The sequence below is a fragment of the Lepisma saccharinum genome, chromosome 1 (genome assembly GCF_977018435.1).
Source record: "Lepisma saccharinum chromosome 1, izLepSacc3.1, whole genome shotgun sequence".
Taxonomy (NCBI): domain Eukaryota; kingdom Metazoa; phylum Arthropoda; class Insecta; order Zygentoma; family Lepismatidae; genus Lepisma; species Lepisma saccharinum.
Genome location: NC_139229.1, coordinates 137,015,185 through 137,030,298, shown reverse-complemented (window position 1 = coordinate 137,030,298; position 15,114 = coordinate 137,015,185).

Below are 15,114 nucleotides of genomic sequence, written 5' to 3'. Positions count from 1 at the left end.
GTACTTCGCCGAAGTGAACGATTCGCTGGAAAGGTGATCCAGTAAAACAAAACATCGCATGGAAATTGACACTTCGTTTAGCAAACACTTCGTCCAGATTGACAACAAATTGAATGCAAGCTTGATGAAATCAACACCCCCACCGTCTGACCGACAAACTCGCTAACAAGGTCGATCTACTATTTCCACGACAACTATACTCTGTCCCTGCTAACTCCAGAGCAGGTGAACGAAAACAAGTATCTGCGCGAGTAGTGACGGGAGACGGTTACGCCAATGAACACGTGGGAGAGACAGAATTGCGTGGAGGGGGGAAAAGCGACTGAAGTTGCCAGCTTTCGATCGGCGTGTACAGCTTCGCTCTGGCAACTTGATATCTCTCGCTTCTCTGACGCTTTGCGTGACCTTGCTCCACAGTTAGCTGGACAGGATATATAGACGGAGCCAGGGATACCGAAGGAGTGGTGAATTCGGATCAGCACCCCCTTACGCACCCTCAATTTTGATTCCAATAGTAATATAAATAATAAAATGTTCATGCATATGAAAATACAAGGGTTGGATAAAAAGTAATGGCAACACTGCTGTCCCGTGAAAGGGGTGAGTCACAGCGCCACAAGCGTTTCGTGGCTGATAAAGGAATGTCAGACGAGGAAGTATGGTGAGTGGGAGCGATTGTATGTCATTCAGTCAAAAACAGCAGTGCTCTGAAGCAGTGGACGAGAGTGCAAGCGCCCTAACAATATGTTTAGGCAAGAAGAACAACGTCTCTCAGGCAGACGGTCAACGCAGCCTACTTCTGCACCTTCTTGCAAAACCACGTTCGTCTCGCATTAAGAAGGAAGCGACGGCACGGCGTCCCATCATCCTGCTTGACAATGCAAGGTGTCACACTGCGAACAATGTGACGGCACTCCTGCATAACTGGTAGTGGGAGGTACTGGAACATCCGCCGTATTCACCGGTATGAGACCGTGTGATTACGACCGTTTTGTCAAAATGAAGGAACCACTGGGCGGGAAGCACTACGACACGCGCGAAGCCGTCATACGTGCTATAGGGCGGTTACTGCGGGACATCGACAGAGATGGACGCGCTGACGGTGTACGACGCCTTCCATACGTGTGACAGAAGGTCGTAGAGATGAGGGGCGATTACTTTTAAGGAATGTAACACGTGCTCCTCTGCCAATACAGTCAAGTACCAATTATACCAGTGTTGCCATTACTTTTTATCCAACCCTTGTAAATTTGCTACAGTGCAATGAAATAATCTGATCCTTCATTTAGGTGGCCATTCAAATGTCCAAACTGTATTCCAGTCTCCATTACACTCTGTCCCCGGAAACGTTCTAACAAGCAAACAAAAACATGTCCACTGCGCAAGTAGAACTCCAGAGGGCTCGTTAAAGGAACGAATGAGAGGAGAATTGAGTGCACGTAGGGGAAAACGTGCCTGCAGCTACCAGCCGTTTGCAGCAGCGTGCACTCAGTCGCTTCTCCCTTATCTCTACTGTCATGCGCGGCTTTGCTCCACAAATTTCCGAGACAGAGTGCAGTGTTTGTGTAATATAAGTGCAGATTTAAGTAACATTCTTAAAGTGTGCAATTAAAAGCAGTCATGAGCATTGTCTTCTGATTTTAGCCAGTCTCCATATATACGAATACTATGAAATTACTTGCATTGTGCTTTTTTTCTGATTTTCTTACCATCTCGTTTCATTATGTATATTTTTGCTATATAGTACTTGCGTGTTAGTACTACACTCTGCCCCCTCTATCTCTGGAGCAAGGTCTCGCATAGCGGCAAAGGAGTAGGGAAATCGACTGGACAGAGCGAATCAGTACATGCTGCAGCAAAGGCTGCTAGCCGCAGTCGCTTTTCACCCTCCACGCAATCCCATTCCCTCTCACGTGTTTATCGGTGGAGTCGTCTCGCGTCACTACTTGCGCAGAGACATGTTTCCGTTCGTTTGCTCCAGAGATAACCGAGGGACAGAGTGTAGCATTACACTTCTTTGTTGTAAAATATGCAGAAAACAATCATGTAACGTTACTGCAAATAATAATAATAAGCTGAATAACATTGCGCAAGGTCAAATAAATAAATGGTGTTTTTTCTATGGAATGACGTCACACCCCGTCCGCTCCCCTTCCTGAACACAGAAAAGTAAATGCATCAGTTGGAACAAAATAGCATAAAATATGTTGCTAAGACCAAATGCTTAAATGCATCATCGAGAAAGATGCAGGAAGGTGCATCAAAAATGCATCAATTGATGCATAAAAATAGAGATCGACATAGAAGGAAATACTCACTTGCATCATTTGATGCACTTATAGAGATACCTTTAAAACTATATGCAAAAATGCATCAAACTGTATACCTGATTTTTCTTTAAGAGGGCCAAAAAAAACACACTTTAGTGCATCAATCGATCCGTTGGTCGTGCATCAAATATACTCCGTCCCAGCTAACTGTGCAGGAGGCAAAGGAAAGCAAGTCTCTGCGCAAGTAGTGTCTCGAGACGGCTCCACCAATGAACACGTGAGAGCAACGGAATTGCGTGGAGAGAGGAAACGCGACTGCAGCTACCAGCCATCGCAGCAGCGTGTACTGCTTCGCTCTGCCAACTCGATTTCCTCTCCTTCTTTGACGCTATGCGCGACCTTGATCCAGATATGCTTGTACAGGGTATAGATTTGATGGTTTTTACTGTGTCTCGACAACGCCCGACAATTACTTCGTACCCTCCCTCCCCTCCCCAACCCTGCTCGAGTATCTCGAGCGTTGTCTCCCATGAGGCCCGTGAATCCAGCCTACTTGACCTATCCCTATAAGCCGTATTGATTCATGTTGCTCAGATGATAATTCCACTTGTAAGTAAGCTACCGAGAGAATGGCGCAAGTTGATCGTCAACATTTAGGGCAATTAACCTCTTCCTTTTATCTGAACCATACGCTTCGTTGGGACAATATAATACAGCAATGTATTTTCACGGATTACCGAGAGGATAGTGCACCCGTTTTCGACTCCAACACACCCGCTTGAATGCGCGTAATATTAATGGAGAAATTCTGGTCCCACTGAGCAAGTAAATACCTGCATCGGACGTGTCATTATGCCTGAAACAGAATCCTGCAGAAAAGCCAACCCAATTAAAGTCATGCAGCACCCCAGATACAGGGTGAGACAGAAAATCAGATTTTAAAATGATAGAACACAGTAAAAGAAAATAGTTCGTCTTTATTTATGTGCTAGCCATACAGCCATTATTATTGTAAAAAAAGAATGATTTACACCAACATTAAGTGCGGAAAATAACATCTTGCAAATGGCGCCCATTTTGATTCACACATTTCTGGAGTCGGTCGCTGAAACTTCTAATCACATTTTGCAACATGGTAACTGAAATGATAGCTATGCTCTGTCCCGGACGCGAGATGGCTCCACCTATAAACACGTGAGAGGGAATGGGATTACGTGGAGAGAGTTACCAGTCGTTGCAGTAGCGTGTACTGCTTCGCTCTGCCCATTCGATTTCCCTTCCTTCTCTGCCGCTAGATAGCCGGGACAAAGAAAAGCGAGGAGTGTAATTTGATGCATTCCAACAAGCAGACACTTTGTAGCAAGATGCATTTCACCAAGCAGACACTTTGTCGGAAGATGCATTTCACCAAGCAGACACTTTGTAGGATGATGCATTTCAACAAGCAGACACATGTAGAAATATGCATTTCAACAAGCAGACACCTTGTAAAAATATGAATTTCACCATTTAAGAAGATGCATTCCTACAAGCAGACCCTTTGTAGAAAGATGCATTTCTACAAGCATACACTTTGTAGAAAGATGCATTTCTACAAGCACACACTTTGTAGAAAGATGCATTTCTACAAGCAGACATTTTGTAGAATGATGTATTTCAACAAGCAGACACATGTAGAAATATGCATTTTAAGAAGCAGACACCTTGTAGAAATACGAATTTCACCATGTAAGAAGATGCATTTCAACAAGCAGACACTTTGTAAGAACATGAATTTCACCAAGCAGAGACTATATAAATATGCATTTCTACAAGCAGACACTTAGTACTAATTTGCATATTACCAAGCAGAAACTATAGGAATATGTATTTCTACAAGCAGACACTTTGTAGGAAGATGCATTTCACCAAGCAGAGACTATAGGGATATGCATTTCAACAAGCAGACATTTTGTCGAGTTAGACATCTCATAGAAGTAAACACCTCATAACAGAGAGTCAACATTCTCAGTCTTCCTTCTTTTGAGTTACCACCAGCTACAAATTAGTAGAAAAATATGCATGGTCTTAGCCGCCGTAATAATGGAACTGCAACGTCACATATGATTCGATATTTCATCAGTACGTTAACAGATGTCACAATTTTGAACGGCTCTCTGGATTTGAATGTTTCGCTAACACGCAAAACGTTAATGCCCAACAGAGAACAATATTCTGTGCAGCTCGTTTTCTTCAGGTCAAAAACTTGCCTTTTCAGCGTAGCTGGGAACACTATTCAGGTCAGGAGAATCACTGTAGATACCATGCAGGCCGATTTATGGCAGTCAGCGCTGCAATAAACCACATCCAGAATCTCACCCCAATCTAGAAAGTTCAAATGGTGTTGTACCGCTCATACGCCTTCTCTGAGCTATTTCTGTGACCCTCCTTTTGTACAACATGCAATTAAATTAGCATACATGTTTTTTTGCGTGCTTTTAGACAACGCACTAGTATGTTTTAATGGCAAATACATCACCGGCGTCGCGAGGTTACCCGAAAGAGGTCGACATGCAATATGACCCCAGCGGACATGAAAGCAGAACGGCAGGCTTAATATCCATAAAAGGTATAACAACAACAACAACAAAAAGATGGTCAGAGAAGAAAGCCAGTAGGACATATGAGAGATGGAAAGAGAATCCATTTCTTCTGAGCATCTGAAACTCTTTGGAGTGGTTCCCACAGACCTGAAAGCACTGGCGGCCATTTCAGCTTTTGTCGTTTTCTGTTCCGTGACTTGATACAAGAGTTCGACAGAGTGAAAGGGGTAAAAAAAAGAAAAGTAGGAGAGCTCTGCTTTCCGCGAGCTTCTAAAGTGCAAAGAGCTTGGAAGCTGGGGACGACGTCAGGAGTAGATGAGTAGATCCGGTCGCCCCAAGCTGAGCGTTTGCTCCGTTTCGGATACACGAGATAGAAAGATGAAAGTTTGGCATCAACAAGTCTCGACAGCCTGTAGGAGTGTGTATGTATGTGAGTGAGCATGTGTGTGTGTGTGTGTGAGAGAGGATATTCTTTGAAGTAGCATTGACGAGGATTCATGAATTTTACAGTACTACCGTTTAGATTTTTTTATCACCAAGGGCGGCGCCACGGTGTTGTGAAGAGGTGATTCCGCACCCCCTCTTCAAAACCAATTTTCAACGAAAACACCCTTTACTCTTGCAGTGTCATTATGACTTATTAAAAACCATGCCGCCATACTTAACATAGAATGTTTCGTATTGAAGTGAGACTGCCATTATTGTATACGACAGGTAAATCATTGATCCCACTCTGAAAGAGCAGCTGCATTTACTTTCATGTACAGGTATGCAATTTATCTGTATTCCACAAGGGGGATCCAAGTGTATCTCCTGACTTTCCCTGTGAGCTCCCATAGGTTAGTGCAGGAAGTTTCGAGTGTAGACACGAGACCTCGAAGGGAAAAATATTCAGAAACTTTTTCCGCATTAATGTTAGTATATTGATCAGTTTGGACAACGTATCACAATATTTTAGAACACACCTGAAAAATGAATTCACTGTCTTTATATAATAGAACAATACCAGATGGCTGAATTCAGTTTCAGACACAGAAAAGCGATCCAGTATGCCCTGTATCTTCAACGGATACATCAGCAATTGTCCATCACGATGGGTAGGACGTGTATGTCGGCCCATGCAATTGCCCATAAACAACGGGTAGGACGTGTGTCATTGCATGCAATTGCCCAACACAGTGAGTATAGGACGTACACTCCACCTATTATTTTCCAAGATGGTGTATAACTATCGATACTTGGTAAGATATAATCACGTCTTCCGTTTTCAAAACTCCTTGATATGTGTTGAACTCGACATTTCAAGGCGATCAGTAACATAATATTTCACGTAACGAATCAACCGTACGGAGAATCAGAATCCAAAAGTAAGTGCAGTAAGTTCTGATAAGCAGTTGGGTGTGGAAAGTTATCGTTCATTTGGAAATACGTATATGAAAAGAAACTTCTTCATCAGGGTTCAAATTGGCCCTGCGAGGGGTCCCTTTGAAGTTAAAGTCTGGCAGCAAATATCACGATATTCCTTCTTTATACACTAATATAATATTATATATTAATAACTCCTAAAGTTTTTCGCGAACCAAAAAGCATGTTTGCAACTTCGGATAAGTAAATTTTCGGCGACTCCCTAGGGATATCTAATTTATTTCACCTTCTTGTGAGGCTACAAGCCACCATGGGAAGACTTTTCTACCCTTCTTGGAAGTTGCTTTTTTTTTAGTTGGAAAAGCGGGAACTGAGATATCTTGAGACCATCTTCCAGCGCAAAACCCAGAAATGGTTAAGGACAGACCCCCTCCCTTTACTTCCTTCCGCTGGTAATGAAGCTTCTCGGAAAAGCAAACGGCGGGAAAAGTTGCTTTTCTCTACGGAGGGAAATTGAAATTATACGGTCTGCCATCTTTGTCTTTTGCCGCAGAATAAAATTAGTGAAAAATCTCCAAATATCAGGATTCTGCTCTTATTTGCTTAATTTTCTGCCCCTTTTGCCTAATCATGACGATGAGGATGAATGATTATTTGCTGAAATTGATGAAGGGACAGGCACAAAGGAACAGACATGTCCAGGCCTAATGTCGAAGCTGGAATCTTCGGTGTTGAGAACGTGAGTTCTCTATTACTATTTCTAAATCGTAATATAACTCTGTATTTGTGGAACTAACTTGTGCATTTTAATAATATACGTATTGAAGTCATACGTATATTATAGTCTTTTTTGTACTACCGACCGTGGTGTAGTGGTTTTCACTGCACGCTACGATACCAGAGGTCCCGTGTTCGAATCTCGGCCTGGGAATGGGTGTTCTTTGCGATTTTCCCTTCATCAATTTCATCACTTCATCACTCAACTTCATCTTTGCGATAGCCAAAAGTAACAGAAAAGCGAAGTAACTAACTAACTAACTCTCTAGCTTTCTTAAACACGAAGGTTCATGACTGCAGCAACACAGGCCTTCCATCTGTCCCTATCTTGAGCAAGATCTATATATTCTTTTCCATCCCTACCAATTTCCTTTAGGTCCATCTCAACATTATACCTCCATCTTCATCTTGGTCTTCCTATAGGTCTCTTACCATCAGGTTTCCCTACAAGAATCCTGTAAACTCTTCTTTCCTCTCCCATTCGTGCCACATGGCCTGCCCACCTAAGTCTTGAGTTAATCATTCTAATAATATCTGGACATGAATACAAATTATATACTTCTAAATTATGTAATCTTCTCCACTCACCTGTCTCCTCATCCCTTTCAGGTCCAAATATTTTCTAAGGATCTTATTTTTAAATACTCTCAATTTATGTTCCTCTTTCAATGTAAGTGACCAAGCAAAATTACTGTTTTGTATATTTTAACTTTTAGTTTCTTAGACATTAAATGAGAAGACAAAAGTTTATGAAGAGAAGAGTAACATGCATTTCCTGCAACCAAATCAATAACAACAACAATTTCTTCTGTACCATTTCCCGTCGTAGTGTTTCATTGTTTTTCATTGTTAGACAAGAGTTGAAAACGAGTCCAGTAAGGCAGAAACACGGTTAATAAATAAAGATTCTTCTATTCAATTGAGGAACAAGCCCTTATCAGCTACAAAACTAGGACTATGTCACGGATTAGCTCTTTGACCGAGTAGGACGCATATGTCTGACAACGCAATTGTCCATCACAATGTGTAAGACATGTATCCATGAAATTGTCTATCGCAGTAGGCAGGACGCGTATTTCAGTCAATAAAAATGACCATCACAAAGTATAGCGTGTATAAGTTCGTTTATGCAATTGCTCATAACAATGGGTAGAACATATATGTCTCTTAATGCGATTGTGCATCGTAATTATTCACTTTCATTACTTGATATTACAATATAATATTAATCAGGAAACAATCTTCATATTCTGTAATTTTTTAGAAAGTTTGCAAACTTTATGTTTCTACTTTATGTAACTTTATATGTAATATATTATATTATGTAACTTCATATAACTTCTTTATGAAACTTTATGTAACGGAACATCCTTTACTGGTAGAACAAATTAATTTGTTCAAAGGCAAATGCAAGTGGAATTTCGTTACATAAAAAAAAAAACGTGGGTGACATGTTGGATGCCGAAAATATCAGAGGCCTCATATTAATGCCAAAACTTTGAAAAAGTAAAAAAAAAAATAGATTTTGTCTTAAATCTATCACTTGAACAAAAATTGAGTATTATGCAATAATTCATTCCGAAATATTGCAATGGACTGCCTGTTAAAATGTATCTGAAAAGCATAGATAGAAGTACGTATAGAATTTTTCCCAGTTAAACTAGAAAATTGATCATAAATAATCAAAATACGCACAAAGTTGAACGCCAGTATCATTATCAAATTCCCACACTCCAGCTTGACACATTCCAGCAGAGGTGGCGAATGAAATAGTCTATTGAGTAGCGGTGTTATCTGTAGTTGCAGTACTAGTACAATTCCTGACTTCTCCGTGTGTTGAGGTGTAGTTGAACTTTAATGGAAATTCGAAGTGGACATTGAACAAATATATCATCCTAGTAGTGTTAAAAGTGGTCAAATTAAAGTGAGAATTCATCACAGCATTATGGTCACGGTTGTTTGGGGTTAAGGTGTAATACGACTGGAAATAGAACGACTCTAAATGTGCTTGGGGAGGAGGTCATACAAAATGCACCTCAACAGCAGAAGACGATTACTTGCTAGCTTCAAAACAGAATCGTAGGCAGTAGGAATTGTAGCTTTCCTGGCGACGTGATTCGAAGTGTTCTCGGGTTACTATACTGAACGCAACTCCATCTGCGGCTGACCTTGACGGCCCTTTCTGTCCCTGCTACGCCCCTTGTGGTACGTACTTAAATGTTATTTACCACAGCTACAGATATCTTAATCTCAGGGGGATAGGTTCTTTATTTGAGAATTCCAAATAAGAAAGCGTTTTATAGCCAAGAGGATATAGTTAAATGCGGATCTATATTCTGAGAACTATACAAAATACAGAGAAAATATATATATATATGTGTATAATCGAAAATGCTTCTTCTTCTTTGATTATCGAAAAGGCTTCTTCTTCTTTGACTTGTCAACAAGGCTTCTTCTTCTTTGATTATCGTAAGGCTTCTTCTTCTTTTATTATCAAAAGGCTTCTTCTTCTTTTAATATGGAAAAGGCTTCTTCTTCTTTTAGTATGGAAAAGGCTTCTTCTTCTTTGATAATCGAGAAAGCATCTTCTTCTTTTATTATCAAAAAGGCTTCTTCTTCTTTTCTTCTTTTTATTTATTTTCTTTCTTTTCCAAAGCGTAATCTTATTTATGCGCTCGCTTTCCCCGCTTCTTTGGCAAAACAATACAAGCTATACTTGTAGAAAGGAGTAGGGTCGACTAAACTGACACTAGCGCCACCTCCTATATAACGACCAAAGGGGAATAACCAGGATCGCAAACAACAAGCGCTGCCAATGGCCCAGTGCGACTAAAAAGGAGCGCAACCGTAAAGTGCTTCGGGGCGTCTAATTTGACAACAGCGCCACCGGGGACAAACAACCAAAACACTGACGATGTTCTCCTCGTCAGAAAAATAAAAAGAGATAGATTTCTGAATTCGTTCGCTTACTTAATAACTTTCCTAAACGTTTCATATGTGGCCATATTCTTAATTATGTTAATTTACTATATACAGTATTCTATTTATTTCTTTTATAGTATTTGAACTCTTCTTTTATATATTTCTCAATTTACTATAATATATATAATCGCTCTTCTCCGCTCCTAGTTTCTACAATTGGCTCTGCTCCTCTTCATATAGCGTGCTGCCATCTCTCGTCGATTCCGAGAAACCATTCCTCCTTGCAACTTTTATTGTGTCATCGAAACTGGCACGTGACATCCTCCAATCGTCTTCGGGGGATGTGGCTCGATGGGCGTCAACAAACTCAGTTGCGAACATGTGGTGGACCCAACACTCATTTGTTTGGTCCCGCGGACAACGTTCGGTACCTTATGACTCGAAAATGCCCGATTTCAGTCGAAGAAAATTCAACTGATCGCTGATTCGCTGTCTCCCAGCCGCCAGTTGGAGTTGCGTTGAGTATAGAAGACGAGCTGTATGTTTCCTGGTGAGCGCTGACAATCCCTGTTGTGCAGTAGCAAGTAGAGAAGCTAAATGCTGCCTTAGCCACTGCGCGTCATTCTCCACTTACTTTTTTTTCAGCTGTAAACTACCCAAACGACCAGTAGGAGACGACTACGATAATCTCTATGCATGAAGTAGCCAATGCAACCCGCTAAGATACAGCTCGTCAACTATAGCTTCCAACGTTTCGAGCGCATATATTGCTCTCTTAATCAGGAATGAAACGTTGGAAGATAATGCCGATTAAACCTGACTGGTAACCCGAGAACAGTTGTTAGAATTGTAGGAGTCATGCTGGTCAATCAACTGTTTGTCAGGCAGAACCATGATGGGATGATTGAAAGCAGTAAGACTCTACGTACAGTGGTTCCGATCCCACTTTAAATGTAGGTCCACTGTATCCGGGAGACTCGTTCATCTGAACCTAACTTCCGATGCCACGATTAAGTAAAAGCGATACGTTCAAACTTTTCCCTATATTAAATGCGTGCACCGCAAGAAAACATGGATTTCGAAAACGAAGGGCTTTGTCGTGTTTTCTCCAGCAGCCTAAAACATGCTTATAAGATATAATCAATACGAAAGCGCATCGCTTGAAAAGTTTTCGCCATTTTGTCCTTACTCGGCGAGAAATATCAAATGATGTAATCCTTAATTGACTCTCGAACGCAAAAGCTGTTAAGCGGCTTAGATCAGCTTAGATTTCCGCTCTGGTGAGCACCTGCTCACACTTGAATAATGGAGTTTAGTCGTAGTCTTGACTTCTCATCTAGCGGGCTGAGATTCGACTCTCAGCTCCGCTCATTTTACAAGGAAACGTAACGACTAAATCAATTAGGAAAAGAGGCAGGCGACTTATTTTGTTTACCATGTAGTGAGAACCCTGAAACCAAGAACTCCGCAGTTCTTCTTCCAGATATTTTAGCTACAAATTTCAAGGGTCTTTAAGTCACCCTGTGTACACAATGATAACATTAGTAAAGCTTGCAGAATTACTTGAAAGTCTCACAGACTGTTGAACTGAATACAAAAGTATTACAGGCAGGGTACTATTTTTGACGGTTATGGGGAAATTCACCTTTTGAATACTTGCAAACCTTCTAGATGCAAATACATATTTTCCCCTGGAGTGGGGACAATGATTTGATTTGATTTGATATTGATTTGATTTGCTTTATTTTACTTTGCTCTTTGTGCCACTTTTGGCATATTACCGAAGATGGGGGTGAGTGATGACATGATGAAATTAATGAATGAACACTCACAAATATCCAAGCCCAGGCCGGGATTCGAACCCGGAACCCCTAACGTCGTAGCGCGATGTGCTAACCATTCCGCCATGGCGGCCGGCTGGGGACAATCATGTGTGTGTGTGAAACAGAAAGCACTTCAAGGAAGAATTTAATTATTGAGCTAGATCTTATGACATTTTTCCAATCACTATATTGGAAAGTTCATATACAATTGACGTTAAATATCTCAATGACTAAAAATCATTTTGCAATCTCTGTTTCTCTGTATTTAAGAAGTCAGTTTCAAAATTTTATAGCTACTACAAGTTGTAAATAATGTACTGGAGGGAGATGTAGGCTAATTAGAACATTGAAGAAACTAGAAAGCCACGTTAGCCCAAATGCTTATTTTCTTGTCATATAAGATTAATCAACTGCATTGAAAAAAAGCTGTACAAGTTTGGAAATTTGTAAGAGGGTCTTTTAATCCGACGTGCCTCCCTAATGCGTATACCTCCGTGTCAATAGATATAATGTCGAAAGGCTGTTGCAGCAATAGCAAATGACTCGTCACTCCGCCAGTACAAATAGTGGCCGGAACGCCGTTCTGCCAGTAGAAATAGTACCCGAATTGTCGCCCCTCCGGTACAAATAGTGCAGGAATGCCGTTACGGTTCACTACAACTGCACTAACCCACTATATGTTTTAACTAGAATCGCAAGAGTAACATTAATTGATATATGCTGTACTTGCGCTCTATCAGCATGAAGGACAATGCCCCCTGCTGTTCCAATGCAATTCTATATTATTAAGAAATGCTTTCAAGTGAAGCCCAAGAAGAACATATAACAGTACGTATCCTAACGTGTATCATGTGAATCAAATACTCATGACTGTGATAAGAATAGAAAGTAGAAAAGGAAAGTTGAAAAAATGTTAACAAAAAAAAAAGAGAAGATATGCATGGTTAGACAAGACAACAAACATACGTCACAAAAAAGACAATGCTTAAAAATGGATACAAATTAAAAATGAGAGTGTACAGAGGAAACAATGGAAAGTATGGAGTGAGAATGTGATAGGGAAAAAGAAATGATATTAACAGAGTAGAAAGTGTATTAATATTATAATTGAAATGAAAATGGAGCCAGAAGTACTAATATTAAGACAGTAATAATAAACAATAAGATATTCAAGGTTGAAGAATACAATTACAAGACAGAAGAGAGATAAGAAAAGGAAACCTCATTTGTATTTTTGTTTGTTTTACGTCGCTTTTCTGTCATTTTTGGCTAATCGCGTCGATAAAGATGAGTGATGATTAAATAAAACTGATGAAATTACACACACACACACAAAGAACACCCATGCCAAGGTCTGTACTCGAGCCCGGAAACTTCGGTTGTGAGATCGAAAGTTAACCAATTAACGCGCTAGACCACCAGGTCGACCAGGAAAAATCTATGAAAGTATATGTAGTAAAGAAATAAATAATCAAGGGTTTTAAGTAAGTGTAAAAATAGCAACTATTTAAAGTAAATTAGGAGAACATAAAAAAGGTAAAGTGCTCCCCTGTGCTATGCACCACGCCATGAAGGCGTAAAAGGAATGTGGGGTTAGAGCCACATACGTTCTTGATCACGGCCGAAGGTGGGGGTGATGTGATCAGCACCACGCCCCTGACCGCCTTTACTCCCAGAGTTTCCTCCAGGTACCCACTTTATACGACGCTGGGTGAGCGCCGGAGCCGCTGGAACATGTTGAAAAAATCCCGGTTTTCCCCCGCCGGGGATCGAACTCTGGTCTCTCGCATCGTAGTCAGACGCCCTAACGACTGAACTACCGCGGCTCAGTTAGGAGAACATTAGAGAAAATTAAAAAACGGAAACGATGCAAAAGTGGGACACGAAATGGAAAGAAAGGAAAAATTAAAAGGATGAACAAGGAATGAAAATAAAGGAAATAAAAGTACAGAACGAATGCAAATGAAAGAGAAATAAAAGACGGTTCAGTCATCCCGACTGTTAATCTGAAACCTCGGACAGAGTAAGTCCTAAAAATAACAGCAGAAGTGGACCCAATGGGGACTCAACCGCGACTTGAAAATACAACCTCGTCTACCCGCTAAGTCGCTCGTCCACCTCCAACAGCCTCGCATATCTTTGTCCAACTGCGAGCCAACTCCTGGGGGAGGAGGGAGAAATACGACACGCCACCATGAGAGACATCCAGCGTAGATTCCTCTATGGTCAGAACGTGCTCGTGCAAACGTCATACAACCCCTGAAAGCTCCTTCCGCGAAGTTACGGCGGACTCCACGAACGTCATAGACTTTTAAAAAAAAAAGTTCTTCGCTGCAAAATAGAAGCGTCAAAAAACCATAGAAGCAATCTTGAACCTAAAAATTCCTTCCCTGGAGGAACCTTGCGAAGAAAAAGAAACTCTCCCGTTTGTGGAAAAGAATATAAAATATGCAACTTTCTCTTATACCCTAGATTAAAGTTTACAAGAAGGATAACGAAAAACTTCAGTGTCTTGGCTTCAAACGGAAGTTAAACTTGAGTTTTTAACATAATTGCCTTTAAAGGAGAAGAGGTTTGAAACTAAAGGCGTAACTGTAAATTACTTTTTTATTCTAATTTAGTTAGATTTTTCTAAGGCTTAAAAAATAACGTTCTGGATTCTAAGATTTGAAGGAATAATGTTGAAAATTCTCAGAAGTTGTAGTGAGACAAGGAAATTGTTGTACGTGCTTCGTATGTAACATTTTCCATGCAAATACAAACGACTATCGTTCTGATTTTAATACGTCTGCCATTAGACCCAAGATATTAGTACTACCAGAGGTATACGTAAAAGTAGTTCTCAATTAAAGTTTCGGCATAATGTGCACTGTATCGATGTATGCAAGTCCTGCTGAAGGTATCTTTTGCATAAAAGATTTAATAAGGGTGGGCTATTTACATAGAGTTCGTGAGAGTTCATTGATGTACGAAACTTTGCTTGCCACCCGAGACGGATATTTGAAACTGGAGACAAGACAGAGAAGAAAAAGGAATTTGTAACTCTATACGAGAAGGAAACAGACGTTTGAAACTCGGCCCCAGTATAGTACATAAGTAGTACGTTGAGTGGAATGGCTTTATTACGTGCAGCATATTCCTATGCTCAAGAGGGCCTCCCGGATGGCTCAGTGGTAGCGTCCTCGCCTTGTAATCAAGGGGTTTCGGGTTCGATACCCGGTGGAGGCACATAGTGGTTCGGATCACACTTTAAACTGTAGGTCCAGTCCCGATTAGAATTTCTGCGCATAAAGTGGATTTAAAACAACAATTTCATCCTATTCGCAAGATTCCTGCACAGCTACCATTCAAATAACCAATATGATATCTCACAAT